This window comes from Triturus cristatus, chromosome 1_2 (assembly GCF_964204655.1).
Source record: "Triturus cristatus chromosome 1_2, aTriCri1.1, whole genome shotgun sequence".
NCBI classification, from domain to species: domain Eukaryota; kingdom Metazoa; phylum Chordata; class Amphibia; order Caudata; family Salamandridae; genus Triturus; species Triturus cristatus.
Window position 1 is genome coordinate 308,353,368 of NC_140580.1, and position 17,903 is coordinate 308,371,270.

Here is a 17,903-nt window from a genome sequence, read left to right on the forward strand (position 1 = left end):
ACATTAAGCCATCACCCCATATTACAATTTGTGACCATGCCTGTGCTGCGGACATTATAATAGTCACCACAACGCTAGACACCATTACCCCTGCATTTGGACATGTCGCACATGTCACGCAGCGACTTGGTATACATTCAAGTAGACAACAAACATAATACAGTTTCAATGTATCAAAGTGAATTTTCCAAATACTGAGCAACTTCTAAGTGCAGCAGTTACAGATTTAATTGATCACGAATCAGGCTGATGTGTTATCCATTTTGAACTCCTACAGAAAGTAAATGCTGTCATTTACAACTTAAGCCTTACTTTTCTGCCTGCTTCTCGTTATTCACTGGAAACATTTGTTTAAGTAAACTGCTAATTGCATTTTAGGCATTGTTTTTAAATGAGGCTTGTGTGATCATTGCAGAGCAAGCCGGTAATAAATATTAGATGAGCGGGAGGGAGCGGGCAGCTGCAGCTCGAAAAGAGGGAGCAAGCTTGTTTCTAAATGCACTCTCTTGGGATCATTAGATACAAACATCGCAGAGCCAGCAAGAAATAAATAAACGAACAGCAGGGTGGAGTAGGAGGCAGCTGCAACCCCAGCAGGGGCAGCAAAAGATGACACAAGCCTGAACAAGCTCAAAGAAAACCAGGAGGAGCTTAAGATGAAACTGAAACTGAATGGAAAAGCAAACGAGAAGAAACAGATGGCCAATAAAAAGCAGTGCAAGAAAACTCCTTTTAAAACAAGTAGAAGCACAGGAAGGATTTCAGATATAACAAAAGGGAGGGAAGGGGTGTGAGATTGGAAACAACAGATGGCCAGAGATGGCCAACCAAAATGATCAATTCGTGATTTCTCCGGGGCAGGAACCAAGCACCCAGAGGCGGGACAAATGGACACTATTGACCAACTATAGTAAAGGAGTTTAGAAAGGCAGGCCAACCAACCAACCAGAAGCACTGGGTGTGATGAGAAGCCAATAGACTGAATACAACATGCTTCGCAGAGCAGAGCCTATGCTGCCCAGGCTCAACTTAAAAATACGGTTGTTTCCATAAACGACTGATCCCATAATACACTATCCTATATTCACGAAGACACAGCATTCATCATGAAATGCTTTCAACTGGACTACTCCTGCTGTTTCTCAGCACTGGATTCCCTCTTCCAGGACTTTTTAGAGCTAGGAATTGTACTCACACTTTGACTAGTCTTGTATAGACCAGTCAATTGACTGCACCCCAGGCTTTCTGCTTCCTGGTTCTGCTTATAAGCTGCTGTGTTTGACACCTATGTCCTGTTCCAGTGCAGCTTGCTGCAGATTTCCTCCCAATACTGCCCTCCATTTTGGTTACTCCCTTTACTGACTTTTGTCTACTGTCTGATTGAGCCGCTGGGCTGATCCCTTTATAATTTGTTCTCAGTTTGTTCCCTTTTGTTATGCTATCATTTGCATCTGCGTATTGTGTTTATTTCTGTCTTAGGGCCTGATTATGAGTTTGGTGGTGCGGGAGCAGACCGCCACGTTGGCAAAGTGCTCCTGCAGCGCCAAACATGTGTGGACACAGCCCGCCAGATTACCAGTTTCTTTGTGTCTAGTTGGCTTTTTTTGGTGGGTCTATGGCAGGACTTCTGAAAATGGGCACTGCAATGGGAACTCCAAAAACAGTTCCTGCACGGCATGGACTGTGCACCACTTTGTTTCTGGACCGCCAGCCTTTTTATGGAGTAAAGCCCTCCATGACACCGCTGGCATACTGAAACTTGTAATATGCATGGCAGTGCTGCAGCCTCACCACCAGCATATTGTTGAGCCCCTGACCACCACGCCACTGGCACGGGATGGCGGTTCCCTGGCGTTTGCGGTGGTGCAATGGCTGTCCAACTGCCAAACTTACAATTTGCCACTCACACATACGGTGCAGCAATGGCTGTACCGCCACTGCTGCGCCCTCATGAGTCTGGCGGCCCTTGGACTGCCAGACTCGTAGTTCGTCCCTAGGTGCTTGTATTTGGCCCTCAGTTTCCTTGATTTTTCTCCTTCCGTATGTCCCTTTCTCTGTTTTTCCTTGCACTTTCTAGTTTATTTGTTGTTGCGGTATTTTTGTTGCTACAGTTCATAGAATCCCTGTGCTTGTTTTTCCGTGATGCCTTGGGCTTGAATATTTTTTATTGTTCTTATGTTCCTTTGTAGTGCTTCCCCTGTTCCATTCAGTGTCTAGCTTTTCCCTTTTGTCTTGTTAGTCCTATGGTTGTATTCCATTTTCTTCTACTTATCTGTGCGTGTTTACATACAGCAATTTTCTCATGGTTGTTCACTTTGTACTTCTCTTGGGCTCTTTGTGTATGGTAAGTGTGCTATTTTGTCCTCACCTATATATGAGTATTTATTTTGTACAGGGGTTAGATCCTGGATTTCAGAAGTCAATTCACGCCCCATCCTTTGTCTTGCATTATATGTGGTTTTATGTGCCTCAACTGTGACAATGTGACATTGTTATTTTCATAGGAATCTCCACTGTGTCTCCAGCTGGACCCATAGGGGCTTGTATCGTGTATCTAAGTACAATCCTTATTAGTGCCCTAGGTTCATATAAAGAGTTCCTTCTGCTGCCTACTTTTTGTGGGGTTTGCAGGGAAGATTTATCTGCACAGAGACATTGATTTTCCTTACTGAATACAACCCCAGTGATAACCCACTGTGTATGTTCATTATTGATTCCTTTCCCTGTATGCTCACATTACCTTCTCTGGTTGCCTTACCTTCTCTGTCCTATTCCAGTCCCTTACTCTGTTTGTGTCTGTTTTTTTCCATATGCATGCCTGAGCCCTCCCGCTCTGTACCAATACACCAACTCTCAGCTTTACAGACTATTTCTTGGCCTTAGTGGGTACTCCCCTGGACCCTCAAAAAAGCATCAGATCGTTGTTTAGGATGTGCAGATAAGCAACATACAACATTAACATGGTAGCAAAGGTAATACACCTACATTAGACTGAATGCCATGGGACACCCACAAGGGGCTCAATACTGGAGACCATGTGGGAGGTCAGGCTCACTAACCCATGTGCCTTAGACCTGCCTGAAATTTCTGCACTTCTGGAAGGCCATTCTCAAAATAATCGAAGAGGTTACAGGGTCCCTACTGGTGCATTGCCCCAAGGTTGTCCTACTTGGGTCTGAAGAAATGTACCCCAAAGGAAAAACTAAATCATCTTTCATCTGCAAGCAGCAAAGCAATATATATTGTCACTTCAGAGAAGCAACTGGGATGAGCAGGGTCTGACGGATCATAGCAATGGAAAAAGTCTCAAAGAGTGCCCATGTAAAGGAAGAGGTATTTAGGATGCTCTTGAGTTACTTTTATGGTGACTTTCGAGAACTACAGTGTCCAGGATGGCTGAGAGCCCTGACCATTCTAGGAGAACTGTATTATACAACTAAAACGGCACTTAACTGTCACCTGTCTGATTTTGGGCTAATAATTAACATCCTGTTTTTAACTCAGAGATATGAATTTGTCGGATTAGTAGAGTTTTGGGTGTGGAAAAGGGAGAGGGGAATTTGTGAGCAAGAAAAGGATATTTGGAGAAACTGTGCCTGGTTATGGTTTTAACTTTCATAAAATACCTCAAAAATGTATTTAAAATAAAATATAAAATATTCCCAAGTGCATATCCTAGTAAGATAGTGTGGTGTGGGTGATGGTAGCTTGAAACTTCATGACAATCAACAAGGTGTATCCAACTAAAAAGATGGGGCAGATTGGAGTATAGTTGGCGGGCATCGAGAGGGTAAAATATAGAGCTAATAGAGTAGCAGCGGGGGAGGAGCCTAGCGCGCATCCAAGATGGTCGCGTGAGCACAGGGCTCCCCGGACCCTCGCTGCTCCTCGGAATTTATCCTGACATTATCCTGACTTAGCTGACGGAATCTGGAAGGCGACTTCTGGCTGAACGTTGACCTTCTTTCAGAAACCGAATCGGACCTGGGAATCCTGATCTACGGTGGTTGGAACTTTCGAGGCCCAATCGATGGCTGTGCCCAGGGCGAGGGTGACCTGTGGAGCCGGGGTGTAATTGAACAACAGCGGCAGCGGATCTGTGCCAGTGGCCGCTCCATTACTTTCGGTTTCACTTTTGGATCCCCGAGGGGCTGGAGATCGTAACTGATTGGAGCGGCTGGGTGTTTATCTCCGCTGGATGCCCTTGTCTCCGCTTGCCACCAGTGTGCCCGTTGACTTTGGTTTCCTCGCCCGGCCGCATCACGGTATCTGGTGCGGCTTCTGACTGAGTGGCCGGTACCCCCTTGACGCTGGGCCGGTGGTCCCCGTTGGTGAGCGTGGTTCTCATGGGTGGCAGGGGGGGCCCCGAGGGGCGTAAGACTAAGACATCCCTCCGCGGGGGTCCGGTCCAGACGAACAACATGGACCGCTATACTCAAGGAAGAGGGTCCCCTGGAGCGGCTGGAGCCCCCTCGGACGAAGCTGGTGGTGGCTCGTCCATGCCCTCGGATCCGTCCCTGCAGGACATTATGGGCGCCATTAACGGCATCAAGGAGACTATTGCTACGCAATACGAGGCCTTGGCCCGTAAAATCGACACGGTGGCTATTGATGTCGCACTGATTCGGGCGGATCTCTCCAAGACCAACGAGAGGGTTCAATCGCTTGATGTGCGGACGTCCACCCTGGTTGCGGATGTGTCGGACCAGCGGGCCACTCTCGGCGACCTCAAGTCGGCCAACGATCTGATGGCCCGGCGGCTGGAGGACTTTGAGGGACGGGCCCGCCGCAATAACATCCGCGTCGTAGGCGTCCCGGAGTCCTCCGACAACCACCCGGTGGATCTCTTGGTGGAAGAGCTCATCCTCAAGCATCTTGCCCCCGCCGGCCTGAGTAAGTTCTTTGCCGTGGAGCGGGCCCATCGAGTTCCGGGCGGTCGGCCGTGGCCGGGGGGCCCCCGAGGCCCATTGTTGCCAAACTTTTCTACTACAGAGACCGAGATGTGATTTTGCAGGCCTCGCGGGCCCATGGCCCGGTCCGCCATGAGAATGCGTCTATTAACTTTTTCCCGGACTTCACCCAACTTGTCCAGAAACAAAGGATGGGCTTCCAGGGGGTAAAGCGTCGCCTCCGCGACCTGGGTCTCAAGTACTCCATGCTTTTTCCTGCTAGGCTCCGAGTGGAGCACGAAGATCGGACAATCTTTTTTGACTCTCCCGCGACTGTGAGTGACTGGCTTGACTCGCTGCCGGGCCGCGGGGACCGGCCTGGGCCCTCTACTGGTACCGAGGGTGGCGGGTCTCCCTCGGAGTGACTTTGGTCCGTGATTTTGCCATTTTGTACTGTTCGGCTGGGTTCAACCTCTCTTTTGCATTTTGTTTCATTATGATCTATGTGGGGGGCGGTTGGGGACGGGTCCCTCTCCTCCTCCGGGGTCTTTCCGTAGAATGGGGTTTATGGGGCGACAGGCACACTGCAAGTTGGGGGGGGGTTTTGGGCCGCAGGGGTGCAGGGTGGGGGGAGTTGGTAGTTGGGGGGGGTTGGGGGGTTTTGATTTGTGTGTTTTGTTTTTAATGCGAGGTCTTTGTTCTATTCTAGTCTTGGGCGTTGCGCTATCTGCTGGGGGACCCTTGATCGATTGGAGGGGATGGGGGGGGACGGGTTGAGGTTGATGTCATGGAACGTCAATGGATTGGGGGACCGTATCAAACGGGGTGTTGTGCTGCAGTATATGCGACGTATGTCTCCTGATGTGGTGTTTTTACAGGAGACGCATCTGGTGGGTAACGTTTGTCATGCCATGAACAGGGGGGGGTACCGACTCGTTGCCCATTCTGGTTTCACCACTGGCTCTAGAGGGGTTGGCATTCTCCTGCGCTCTTCACTTCCGCTGGAGATCACCAGGGTAGTCCCGGACGACAGAGGGCGCTATGTGGCTTTGACTGGGCGGTGGGAGGGGCAGTCCCTTTCCCTGGTCTCTGTCTATGTTCCCCCGGGCCTCCAGAACTCCACCTTTTCAGACTTGGGTCGAATGCTACTTGAGCTTCCTGACAGTCTTCTGCTTATGGGTGGGGATTTCAATTCGGTGGTCTCGGGCGACCGGGATCGCCACCCGCCCAGGGCCCTCCCTGCTGCGCAGGCGTGGCTTGGCGGATTCTTGGAGACCTTCGGTCTGGTCGATTGCTGGAGGTTAATGCATCCTACACAGTGTCAGTACACTTTTCACTCTGGGGCGCATGGGAGTCTCTCCAGATTGGATTACTTTCTTATGCCCGCGGCCCAGACTGCCCGGATTCGAGAGGTTAAGCATCTGGCCCGGGGTATTTCTGATCATTCCCCACTGTGTTTGCTTTTTGACACTGGGACGCGGTCTGCTGGGCGGATCGCTCCTATTAACCCTTGGTACCTGCGGAACCCCACGATCCGCCATAGTCTGGTCAAGTCGATTGACCAATACTTCCTTGAGAATGATGGGTCGGTGATGTCCGCAGTGTCCCTGTGGGAAGCTTTTACGGCAGTACTCCGTGGGCAGGCCCTATCCCAGATTGTGGCGGCTAAGAAGGTTAAGACGGAGGCGGTGGAGAGGCTGGAGGCCGACATCTTGGGGTTGGAGGCGGCCTTGGAGACGGGTGTCTCTCCGGATGGGCTACATGCCCTCAGCCTGAAACAGTTCGAGTATAAGTCCCTTGTTACTGACGCTGCCCGGACCATGTATAGGGAGCATCAGGGTAGGTTGTATGATGCTGGAGACAAGGCTGGTAAATTGATTGCTTGGCTGGATAGGAAGGAGAGAGTGAATCGTGTGGTCCCAGAGCTCCGGGTTGCGGATGGAGTGTGTGTGACTGAGCCTGGCGAGATTGTGGAGTGCTTTGCTGACCACCTCCGGACGGTGTATTCCCCGGTGTCTGACAGAGATGAAGACGACTCCCGTCTTCTACTACGGGATGTTGTCCTGCCCGGCTTAACTGTCGAGGACCGTGAGCGGTTGGATGCCCCCTTGGCCGTCGATGAGATTGCTACCGCGATTGGCTCCCTTCGCTCGGGCAAAGCCATGGGCCCCAATGGCCTACCGATCGAGCTATACAAACTACGCCCGGATAAAATCGCGCCCTTCCTCCGACGTATGTTTCAGGAGTCGAACGAGAGGGGTTCCCTTCCCGCCGACCAGCGTCTGGCGACTATAGTCGTGATTCCTAAGGAGGGTAAACCACGTGACCGCTGTGCTTCATATAGGCCTATCTCCCTCTTAAACGCAGAACCCAAAATCCTGGATAAAGTCCTCGCCAACCGCTTGCTGAGCGTTATCTGTGATCTGATTCATCCGGATCAATGCGGCTTCATCCCCCACCGTAATACCGCTCTTAATCTGCGGCGTCTGCACGGCGTCCTAGCTAGGGCGAAATACTTTTCTGAACCAGCCGTATTGGTTTCCTTGGACGCCACCATGGCCTTTGATACCATCGAGTGGCCATTCCTCTGGGCGGTCTTGGAGAAGTTTGGCTTTGGGGAGGGATTTCTTAGCTGGGTGAAGCTGCTTTATGCCGGACCAATGGCTCAGGTGGTTGTCAATGGGCGGGCTTCCCGGCCTTTTGCTCTCGGAAGGGGCACTAGGCAGGGGTGCCCGTTGTCCCCTCTGCTTTTTGCTCTTGCCTTGGAACCGCTCGCCTCCTGGCTCCGCTGGGAGCCCTCTATCAGAGGGATCCGGTGGGCCCCGGGCTTCGAGGATCGGGTCTCGCTGTACGCGGATGATATTCTTCTGTACCTCACCTCGCCGCGACAGTCACTTAATGTTCTCTTTGATGTCCTCACCTCCTTTGGGAAAAACTCGGGTTTGATAATTAACTGGTCCAAATCTTGCGTGTACCCTCTCTCCGGTGGCCCTCCCGTCTTGCCGCCTCTACTTCCTATCCAAACGTCCTCATCCGGCTTTAAGTACCTGGGGGTGTATGTTTCGTTGGACCCGGCGGTCCGCTATGAGCAGAACCTCCTGTCTCCACTCCGACGTTTGAGGGTGGATACGGCTTGTTGGTGTAGGTTGCCCCTGTCTCCGCTTGGTCGCGCGGCCCTGTTTAAAATGATGTCCCCTCCCAGATTTCTTTACGCACTACAGAACTCATTTGATGTCATTCCGGTGGCCTACTTTCGGGAGGTGGAGAGCCTGCAGAGGAGACTGGTCTGGGACGGGCGGGCGCGTATCGCTCTGGCAAAGCTTACTCTCCCCTGGTACGACGGGGGCATCGCGCTTCCTGACATTAGACGGTACTATTGGGCCTCCCAACTGTCGGCGATTAACCATGCCACGTATGCTTCTGGTCTGAACCCGGCGTATGAGATGGATAAATTCCTGCTTCCCGGTGGTAATTATAACAGAGCGCTTTACTCCCGATCTGCTGGTGGTACCCTCACGGGCCCTACCAAGATTGCGGTAAGGGTGTGGAAGGCGGCGAATGTAGCGATGGGCTGGAGTGAGCGTTTAACGTGTGCTACTCCCTTGTTTGCCTCAGACCGCCTGGGGAGCCTTTGGACGACGAAAGGCTTTGAGCACTGGGACACAATCGGTATTAGCAGAGTGGGGGATCTGTGGGTTAAAGGCGCGGTCAAGACCTTCGCGGCGCTCCGGAGCGAGTATGAGCTTAGTGAGAGGGAGTTTTTTCGCTACGCCCAGGTTCGGCATGCCCTGCTCTCGGTTTTTGGGGAAGGGTCCACGGTCCCTATTTCTTCGCCCCTCGAGGACCGCATACTCGACGGTCACGTTCCCGATAGTACTATCTCTTTGATCTATAAAAAATTGATAAATAATCGGGCGGACCTCTTGGTGCGTCTACGGGAGGCATGGACGGGGGATGGGGTTGAGTTGGACGACGAGGACTGGCAGTCCGCGCTGTCATCTCCTAAGGAGGTGGCCATCCCGGCCCGTCTCCGTTTGGTCCAGCTTAAGATCCTCCATCGCGTTTACGTGACGGGTCCCCGATTGGTCTCGATGGGGTTTTCTGAGGACGGGCTCTGCAAGCGTGGCTGTGGGCACAGTGCCACCTTTCTCCACATCCTGTGGGAGTGCCGAGAGGTAGTGGAATACTGGCGTCAGGTGCATGAGGTTATGAGGCGAGTCACCGGGGTCACGCTGTTGCCGGAGGTGCGTCGTTGTGTGCTGAATGTGTGGGAGCCCAATGACTATAACGCGGCCCAGACTCGGTGGGCGGCCCTGGGGAACATGATAGCAAAGAGGGACATAGCGCAGCTTTGGGGTTCGCAGCGGCCCCCCACCGTGTCTGTCTGGAAGGAGAACATGGACTGGTGCATGTTCAGGGAAAAGACTGTGTATGTGGCTCGTGGTAAACCCGGGGCTTGGAACAGAATTTGGGGGCAGTGGAATGCGTATCGTGGAAGTATTTGTGCTCCCCCCCTGGTGGAAACGTCTGATGTAGCCTTGTCCCCCTGATCCTTGATGGTTCCTTACTTATCTGGCACATCTGAGTATAGATTTGTATTCCCGATTCTCCCCCCCCCTACCTCTTTGTTTCCCTGCTTTTTGACTGCCATCGGGTGGTCGGATATGGACGCACCCCTGCTGTGGCCCGACGCCCATCTTATGTTTTCTTGCCTCGCTTTTGTTTTAAGTTGTTATTTATGTTAAAAGGGTGTATCCTGATTTCCTCTATGTGCAGTCTGCTCTTCTGAAGGGTGCGGAGCCCCGGTGGGCCAGTCATTGTGATTGTACTGTGTGACCTTTTACCTACTAGCGGCCGGCCCTGGTGGTTGTAGGCCCGTGCTTGTAACCTTCTTTCTGCACAATAAAAAAATTTTCAAAAAAAAAAAAAAAATAGAGTAGCAGCGGGAGGATGGCCGATATTCTGGAAAGTAGCCTTTCAGTGTTCAAGTCTCTGTGTATTGTACAAAAAAAGGTGGTCTGCACCCTTTGTCTACCCTGCCACAGATATATTACACTGCACTACCCTGCAGTGCACTCACTCTCTTGCCCAGTATAACACCCTTCTTCTGCCCAAGACCCAGACAACATAGTACCACATGGGCAGAGTTCTACTTCCTGCATCCTTCATCCACCACATACACTCTACACTGCTCTGCATCGCTCTGCACTTCACCTACTCTCAGCATAGCGTAACATCATCCTCTCTTAGTAGCCCAAGACACGAAAAGTACAAGGAATTCTCTAGAACAGTCACCCGGCAATTAAGGATGTCCCAGTTAATTGTTATTTTGGGTTCAGTGACTTAGTATCGAGAGACAAAATATCGACGACAAAATATAGAAAGACAGAATATCGACTCCCTATCTACAAACAGGTAAGTACTAAAATATCGATTCCAAAATATAGAATGTTAAAATATAGTCAGCTAAAATATCGAATTTTTTAAATGTATTAAAAATAATATAAAAGTAATTAAATATTAAAAAAAAAAATTAAAACATACATAATATAATATAAAAAAGCTTAAAATGTAAACATAATAAAAGTAATGTAAAAAAAGTAGAGATTTTGTTAGATAGTGAGAGTGTAAAAATTACTATTCCCACTCCAGTGAGTGCAACAGTAGGGAAAGCGTTGGATAGCGTAGGGGTAAAAATTATTATTCCCACTCCAGTGAGTGCAACAGTAGGGAAAACGTTGGATAGCGTATGGGTAAAAATTACTATTCCCACTCCAAAAAAGGGCAACAGTAGGGAACGCGTTGGATAGCGGGAGGGTAAAATTTACTATTCCCACTCCAGAGAGTGCAACAGTAGGGAAAGCGTTGGATAGCGTAGGGATACAAATTACTATTCCCACTCCATTGAATACAACAGTAGGGAAAACGCTGGATAGTGTAGGTGTAAAAATTACTATACCCACTCCAAAGAGTGTAACAGTAGGGAAAGCATTGGATAGCAGGAGGGTAAAAAGTACTATTCCCACTCCAGTGAGTGCAACAGTAGGGAAAGGGTTGGATAGCGTAGGGGTAAAAATTACTATTCCCACTCCAAACAGTGCAACAGTAGGGAAAGCGTTGGATAGCGTAGGGGTAAAAATTACTATTCCCACTATAGAGAGTGCAACTGTAGGGAAATCGTTGGATAGCGGGAGGGTAACAATTACTATTCCCACTCCAGAGAGTGCAACAGTAGGGAAAGCGTTGGATAGCGTAGGGGTAAAAATTACTATTCCCATTCCAGAGAGTGCATCAGTAGGGAAAGCGTTGGATAGCGGGAGGGTAACAATTACTATTCCCACTCCAGAGAGTGCAACAGTAGGGAAAGCGTTGGATAGCGGGAGGGTAACAATTACTATTCCCACTGCAGAGAGTGCAACAGTAGGGAAAGCGTTGGATAGCGTAGGGGTAAAAATTACTATTCCCACTCCAGAGAGTGCAACAGTAGGGAAAGCGTTGGATAGCGGGAGGGTAACAATTACTATTCCCACTCCAGAGTGTGCAACAGTAGGGAAAGCATTGGATAGCGTAGGGGTAAAAAATACTATTCCCACTCCAGTGAGTGCAACAGTAGGGAAAGCATTGGATAGCGTAGGGGTACAAATTACTATTCCCACTCCAAAGAGTGCAACAGTAGGGAAAGCGTTGGATAGCGGGAGGATAACATTTACTATTCCCACTCCAGAGAGTGCAACAGTAGGGAAAGCGTTGGATAGCGCAAATGGAAAACTTACTATTCCCACTAAAGTGAGTGCAACAGTAGGGAAAGCGTTGGATAGCGTAGGGGTAAAAATTACTATTCCCACTCAAGTGAGTGCAACAGTAGGGAAAACGTTGGATAGCGTAGGGGTAAAAATTGCTATTCCCACTCCAAAGAGTGCAACAGTAGGGAAAGCATTGGATAGCAGGAGGGTAAAAATTACTATTCCCACTCCAGTGAGTGCAACAGTAGGGAAAGCGTTGGATAGCGGAGGGTAACAATTACTATTCCCACTCCAGAGTGTGCAACAGTAGGGAAATCATTGGATAGCGTAGGGGTAAAAAATACTATTCCCACTCCAGTGAGTGCAACAGTAGGGAAAGCATTGGATAGCGTAGGGGTACAAATTACTATTCCCACTCCAAAGAGTGCAACAGTAGGGAAAGCGTTGGATAGCGGGAGGATAACATTTACTATTCCCACTCCAGAGAGTGCAACAGTAGGGAAAGCGTTGGATAGCGCAAATGGAAAACTTACTATTCCCACTAAAGTGAGTGCAACAGTAGGGAAAGCGTTGGATAGCGTAGGGGTAAAAATTACTATTCCCACTCAAGTGAGTGCAACAGTAGGGAAAACGTTGGATAGCGTAGGGGTAAAAATTGCTATTCCCACTCCAAAGAGTGCAACAGTAGGGAAAGCATTGGATAGCAGGAGGGTAAAAATTACTATTCCCACTCCTGAGAGTGCAAAAGTAGGGAAAGTAATGATTTAAATTTAAAATAGGATTCAATTAATTATCAATACCAATAAAAATTTAATAAAAAAATAATTACCAATTAATAACAATTAATTCCCATTATCAATTAATAAAAATTAATTACCAATTAATAATAATTAATTACCAATTACTAATTAATTATCAATTATCAATACACATAAATAAAAGAAATTATTTTTACTTTATTACAATTAATTTACTTCCCACCCAATTCCCCTATAAACCCACAACCCACTCCCAATAATAAAAAACTACAATTAACATTATTATCAATTAATCAATTAATAAAAATAATTTTGCAATGAATAAAAATTAATTAGCAATTCATTCACATTATTTACCCATTAATACAAGTTAATTACCAATAAATAATTAATTATCAATTAATTATCAATACACATAAATAAAAAAATAATTATTCACTTTATTACAATTAATTTACTTCCCACCCAATTCCCCTACAAACCCACAACCCACTCCTAATACTAACAAATACAATTAACATAATTATCAACGAATCAATTAATATAAATTAATTACCAATTAATAAAAATTAATTACCAATTAATAATTAATTATCAATCAATTAATTATCAAAACATATAAATATAATTAATATTTAATTAACCATAATTAAATTACTTCCCACCCTATTCCCCTATAAACCCACAACCCGCTACGGAATTAAATTACGCAAAAATTAAATTACATAACATTCATTAGTTTAAATAAATTTAACATACATTACAAAAATAATACATCAAATTAACACATATACTACCATACATAACACTAAAAAAAAAATTGATATTATGGTAATCTATATTTTAAAATTCGATATTATGGTATTCTATATTTTTACATTCTATATTATGGAAATCGATATTTTGTACCCCAATTTCGATATTCTGACCTATCCATATTTTGATAATTCGATATTCTGTCCACTCTATATTTTAACTTCGATATTCTGGCTGTCGATATTTTGGAATCGATATTTTGGGTGTTCACCGTTATTTTGCACACCATGTCATTCCAGTTTGGACACAACCGTAAGTAAAGTACTCTTCACTCTGCCCCAATAAGAACATTCGAGTCTAAACTGCTAAGCCAGGTCCATCCTGAACCAGAACACAGGCAACCCAAAACCTGTTTCACCCTGATTGAGATCTATCACTCATGTGCAGCTTGGTTACAGTGGCACAGTAAGCAAGGCACTTAAGTGTAGGCATACCCATTGCAGTTAGGGCTTTGCACTTGCTTGTTTTCTGGTTCAGAGTGGACCTGACCTGGCAGCTCAGCCAGGACTGTTCCTATTGGGGTAGGGTCAAGACTGATGTGCATATGGCTGAGCCCAAACTGAAATGGCTTGGTGTGCAAAATAACAATGGACTGAGATGCGGGCCTAAATAATAACCAGAGGCTGAGGTTATTTCAAGAATTCTATCCATCGCATTTTTGTACACTTCACTTTGACAACCTAAGAGGGATGGGTGCGCCACTATGGGTCAGGGGCCCACTGTGCCACTGGAAACAAACTATACCCGATTGATGAGCCATAATAAGGGTGAAACTGGTCTGCAATTGTTTGAGTTCTAGTTCAAGGAGGACTTTGCCAGGCAGTTTTGGCAGGACTGTTAATATTGGAGCAAGTCAAGACTGATTTGCATATGGCTGGGTCCAAACTGATGTGGCATGGTGTGCAAAATAACGATGGACTGGGATACGGCTCCGAGTAATTACCAGTGGCTGAGATTAATTCAAGCATTTCATCCATAATTTTTTGTATACTTCAGAGCTACAGCAAGACTATGGTTGTATATGGTTGTATTCCAATTTCTTCTACTGATCTGTGCTTGTTTACATACAGCAATTTTCTCATGGCTGTTCACTTTGAACTTCTCTTGGGCTCGTTGTGTATGGTAAGTGTGCTATTTTGTCCTCACCTATGTATAAGAGTATTCCTTTTGTACAGGGGTTAGATCCTGGATTCCAGAAGTCAATTCATGCCCCATCCTTGTTGTGTAACATTCCACAATTAAGAATTTGAAGTGCATGGAGATACAGATATTTGCTCAGAATTTTACAGTTTCTGATTGTGTGGCAAAAGGGATGAAAACCTGTTTCTGCAGGCACGTGGTCAAAATCAATACACTGTAATATGGTAATAATAAAAACGTATTATCAATCTGTGAGACTATAAGAACCTGTGACAATGTACAGGTCACTTGTTCCCCTACTACAGTCTCCAATACCAGAAAAGGGTGCTCCCAACATTGCTTTTTTAATAAGAAATAAAGAGGTAAAATATATATACATTTGCCAATACAGGTCAAATGAATGGAAGTTCAAGTTAAAGAAAGGCAGCTGGGAGTTAATAGTAGCTCTATTGGGGACTCTAAAGCACATTCCCTATTTCTGCCCATGAAAGCATAGTAGCACCAGAGGGCTGTTGCATACGTTTTCATGCTCCTTCACACATTTTACTGCAGCCCATTGCCCTGAATGAGCATAAAAAGAGTTCATGAAATGTAAAATCTATTCAGTGCTTTTGGATGGGCTAGAACCACCCTATGTACACTTGACATCTGAAAGTTTTAATTAGTTCTACCAGAGAGTCCGAGATGGCAGGTGAGTAGAGGTGCTGTTGGTGTAAAGAAATAGCAGCAGGGTAAATGATTGGATACCTTATTGGTAATCTTAATGACCCCATATGAGTTTATAGTAAGAATTAAATGCAAGTGGCAGGCCCAAGTTGCAGATGCACAAATATCTTTCATGGATGTTTCCTGAAATTCCACCCAAGAGTAAATTATGCACTTGGTGGACCGACCTTAAATCATAGGAGAGGAATTCCGGATTTATGGCAGGGTAATGCAATAATCATACTTAGCCATCTACTGAAGGTGGAAATGCAAGAACCATGACAATTATTGACTAACCCAAATGTACCAAATAAACAAAAACATTTGATAATAAATACATTAAAAGAAATAACTTACTTAGGAGAAATCTTGCACCTCAGAAGTTACAGAAAGAAAACCAGGATGTACATAATGCTGGCCCCTCCTTTAATGACAGAGAAGGACGTTTTGTATCAGCAATGTTGGTAGGATCCAATTTGAAACTTTATTAATATAGTTGAAGTCTGTACCCAGCGAAAACAGAGGTTTATTTTGTGCGGACTGGGATGAGGAAGATGGACAAGGAAGGTAATGACACAGGGAGTTTTCTCATTGAGTCTAACTTCAAGCAAGAGAAAACTAGCGGCTCACAAAAGACAAGTATTACTTAGTTCCCATGAAGAGACACACAAATAAAAGAATTCAGCACTAACGGCCTGATTATAAGATTGGCGGTTTGACTGCTAGACAGCCATTGTGGCAGTGGGTAGAACCTCGCCAATCAGGCGGCATCCCGACCGCCACATTTGAAGATAGCTACTGGGCCGGTGGTGTGCTGGTGGTGGCGCTGTGGCAGGCTTAGGCTCACAGAGTGAGCCTGTAGATAATGCTGCTGCACTGCTGCACCTGCACTGTTGTGCGTGCACTGTTGACATGCACCATGTCATGCATGACACACAGTGCTTGCACGACATTGTTGGCAAAGGGGGCACAACATGTGCTCCCAGCCACACTTTACAATGGGCTGCAATGCACCGGGGCACTGTTTGGGGCCCCTTCCTTGCCTTTAAGATGACCTTTCCATGGCGGGATTCTCACCATGGAACACTGATTTGAAATGCAACTTGCAAACCCAATGGAGGTGCCTGCATCTGCACTGCGCCATACCCCACTGCTTTCCCGACCACCGCCATCGCACGATCCATGACTCTGTTGGCGGCGGCAGTCATGCAACGGGCTTGAGGCAGTCAGACCACCCTTCTAGTAATAGAGCAGTCGGTCTGACGAGTAGGCGGCAGTCCGACCGCCACCACAGGTACACCAGTCTTGGGACCGCCAAATTCATAATCGGGGCCTTAGTTTTTATTGTGCAGCAGAAACTGAATATTGCTTATCTGTGTTATGTTTGGGAGTGGCTCCCATTCCAATACAGTAAAGCCTCCCACGCAGATCAATGACAGTGCCTGAGCACTGAGCATGCAGGTGCAGGATCACTGGCATGTTATTCCTTCTAAAACTATATCAACAAGAGATGTGTAGTTCCTGCAGGACAGGAAGTCGACAGGGAATAAAGTATTCCAATTCAGACTTCAACCTAACGAAAGAAAGTGCACAAGGGAAGGGGATCCCTTCAGGGTGGAACTAGAACCCTCACACACCCAGCAAGCTAGGTGTCATGCTTCATCATCTGGGTTCTGCTCCTCGTCGGGTCGGCGGTGCAATACCCGACGGGCACCCATACAGGGGCTCTTTGTCGGAGATCTTTTGTTCCCTGCCGTATGGTGCATGCGTGTGAGGGCCCGGGAGTGTAGATGTAGGTGATTAAAAAGGTTGGTTAATCTGAAATTGAAGTTTATTGGCTCAGTCAACCACCTAGTTAAAAAAAGGGGAGTGAGTGGCGTAAAAGCTATCTATGCTCACAACGGATGAGTGGCTAGCTACGCTCGACTCTTATGGTCAACATGTTTCGCGCGCATTGAGTCAGGGGGATCTCGTGGCGCTTCGTCAGGACCTATAATGAAGTGAAGTGTGCTCGAAAAAAAACTATCTACAGTGTGGTGAGAAAAACAAGGGTGAGAACAAATATGTCGGTCAACCCTTAATAGGCGCCCCTACCTTATTTATTGATTTAAGAGGGGGTCACCAATTCATGTTAAAAAGAGCTCCTCATCAGGTGCATGGCGCGTCCACAGGGGGAGAAACACATTCGTTCCTATACAGACATCCCCTGGAGGTTATTAAACCTGCCCGCGTCGCCGAACCCGGAATCCTTCTAAAACTACCCATAAAGACAAGCTATTCAGTGTGGTCCTCGGAGTTGAGGAGCAGAGAAACAATGCTTTCCGGTATGCCGAATCGTTCATTTGTAAAAATAGGTCACTAAGGTATGCTTTCACAAAGGTGTGCTGCTGCATCATGCTTTGGGCACTGTTTTATGCATCAGCAGAGGCAGAAAGGGTAGCTTGGACTATTTGCCCTACAAACCTCCTCTTGTACAATACATCTGTGTGGTGACGAAAAAGTGCCAACTGGGCATTAACAGAAAATCCAGTGGATAAATCTAACCATCATACATTGTGCAAAATAAGGTATTTTGATTTCAAAATCTAGATGAGAGGTCACCACAGTACCTAAATGATGATGTCGAGTTGACAAAGAAAATCCAACAACAATACTTTTGAAATAACTAAATATTTACAGTAAGTTTAATCTAAAAACTTGTGTTGAACCCATGCACCAACAAACCAATGTCAATGTCTAGCAGGTGTGTTACCTTTCGTGCACACGTTGCATGTTTTCCACACATTCTGCATTACAGCATGTGTGGAGACAATGGCCAGGCCCCCCAGGTCCCTGGCTGAGTTCTGAACCAC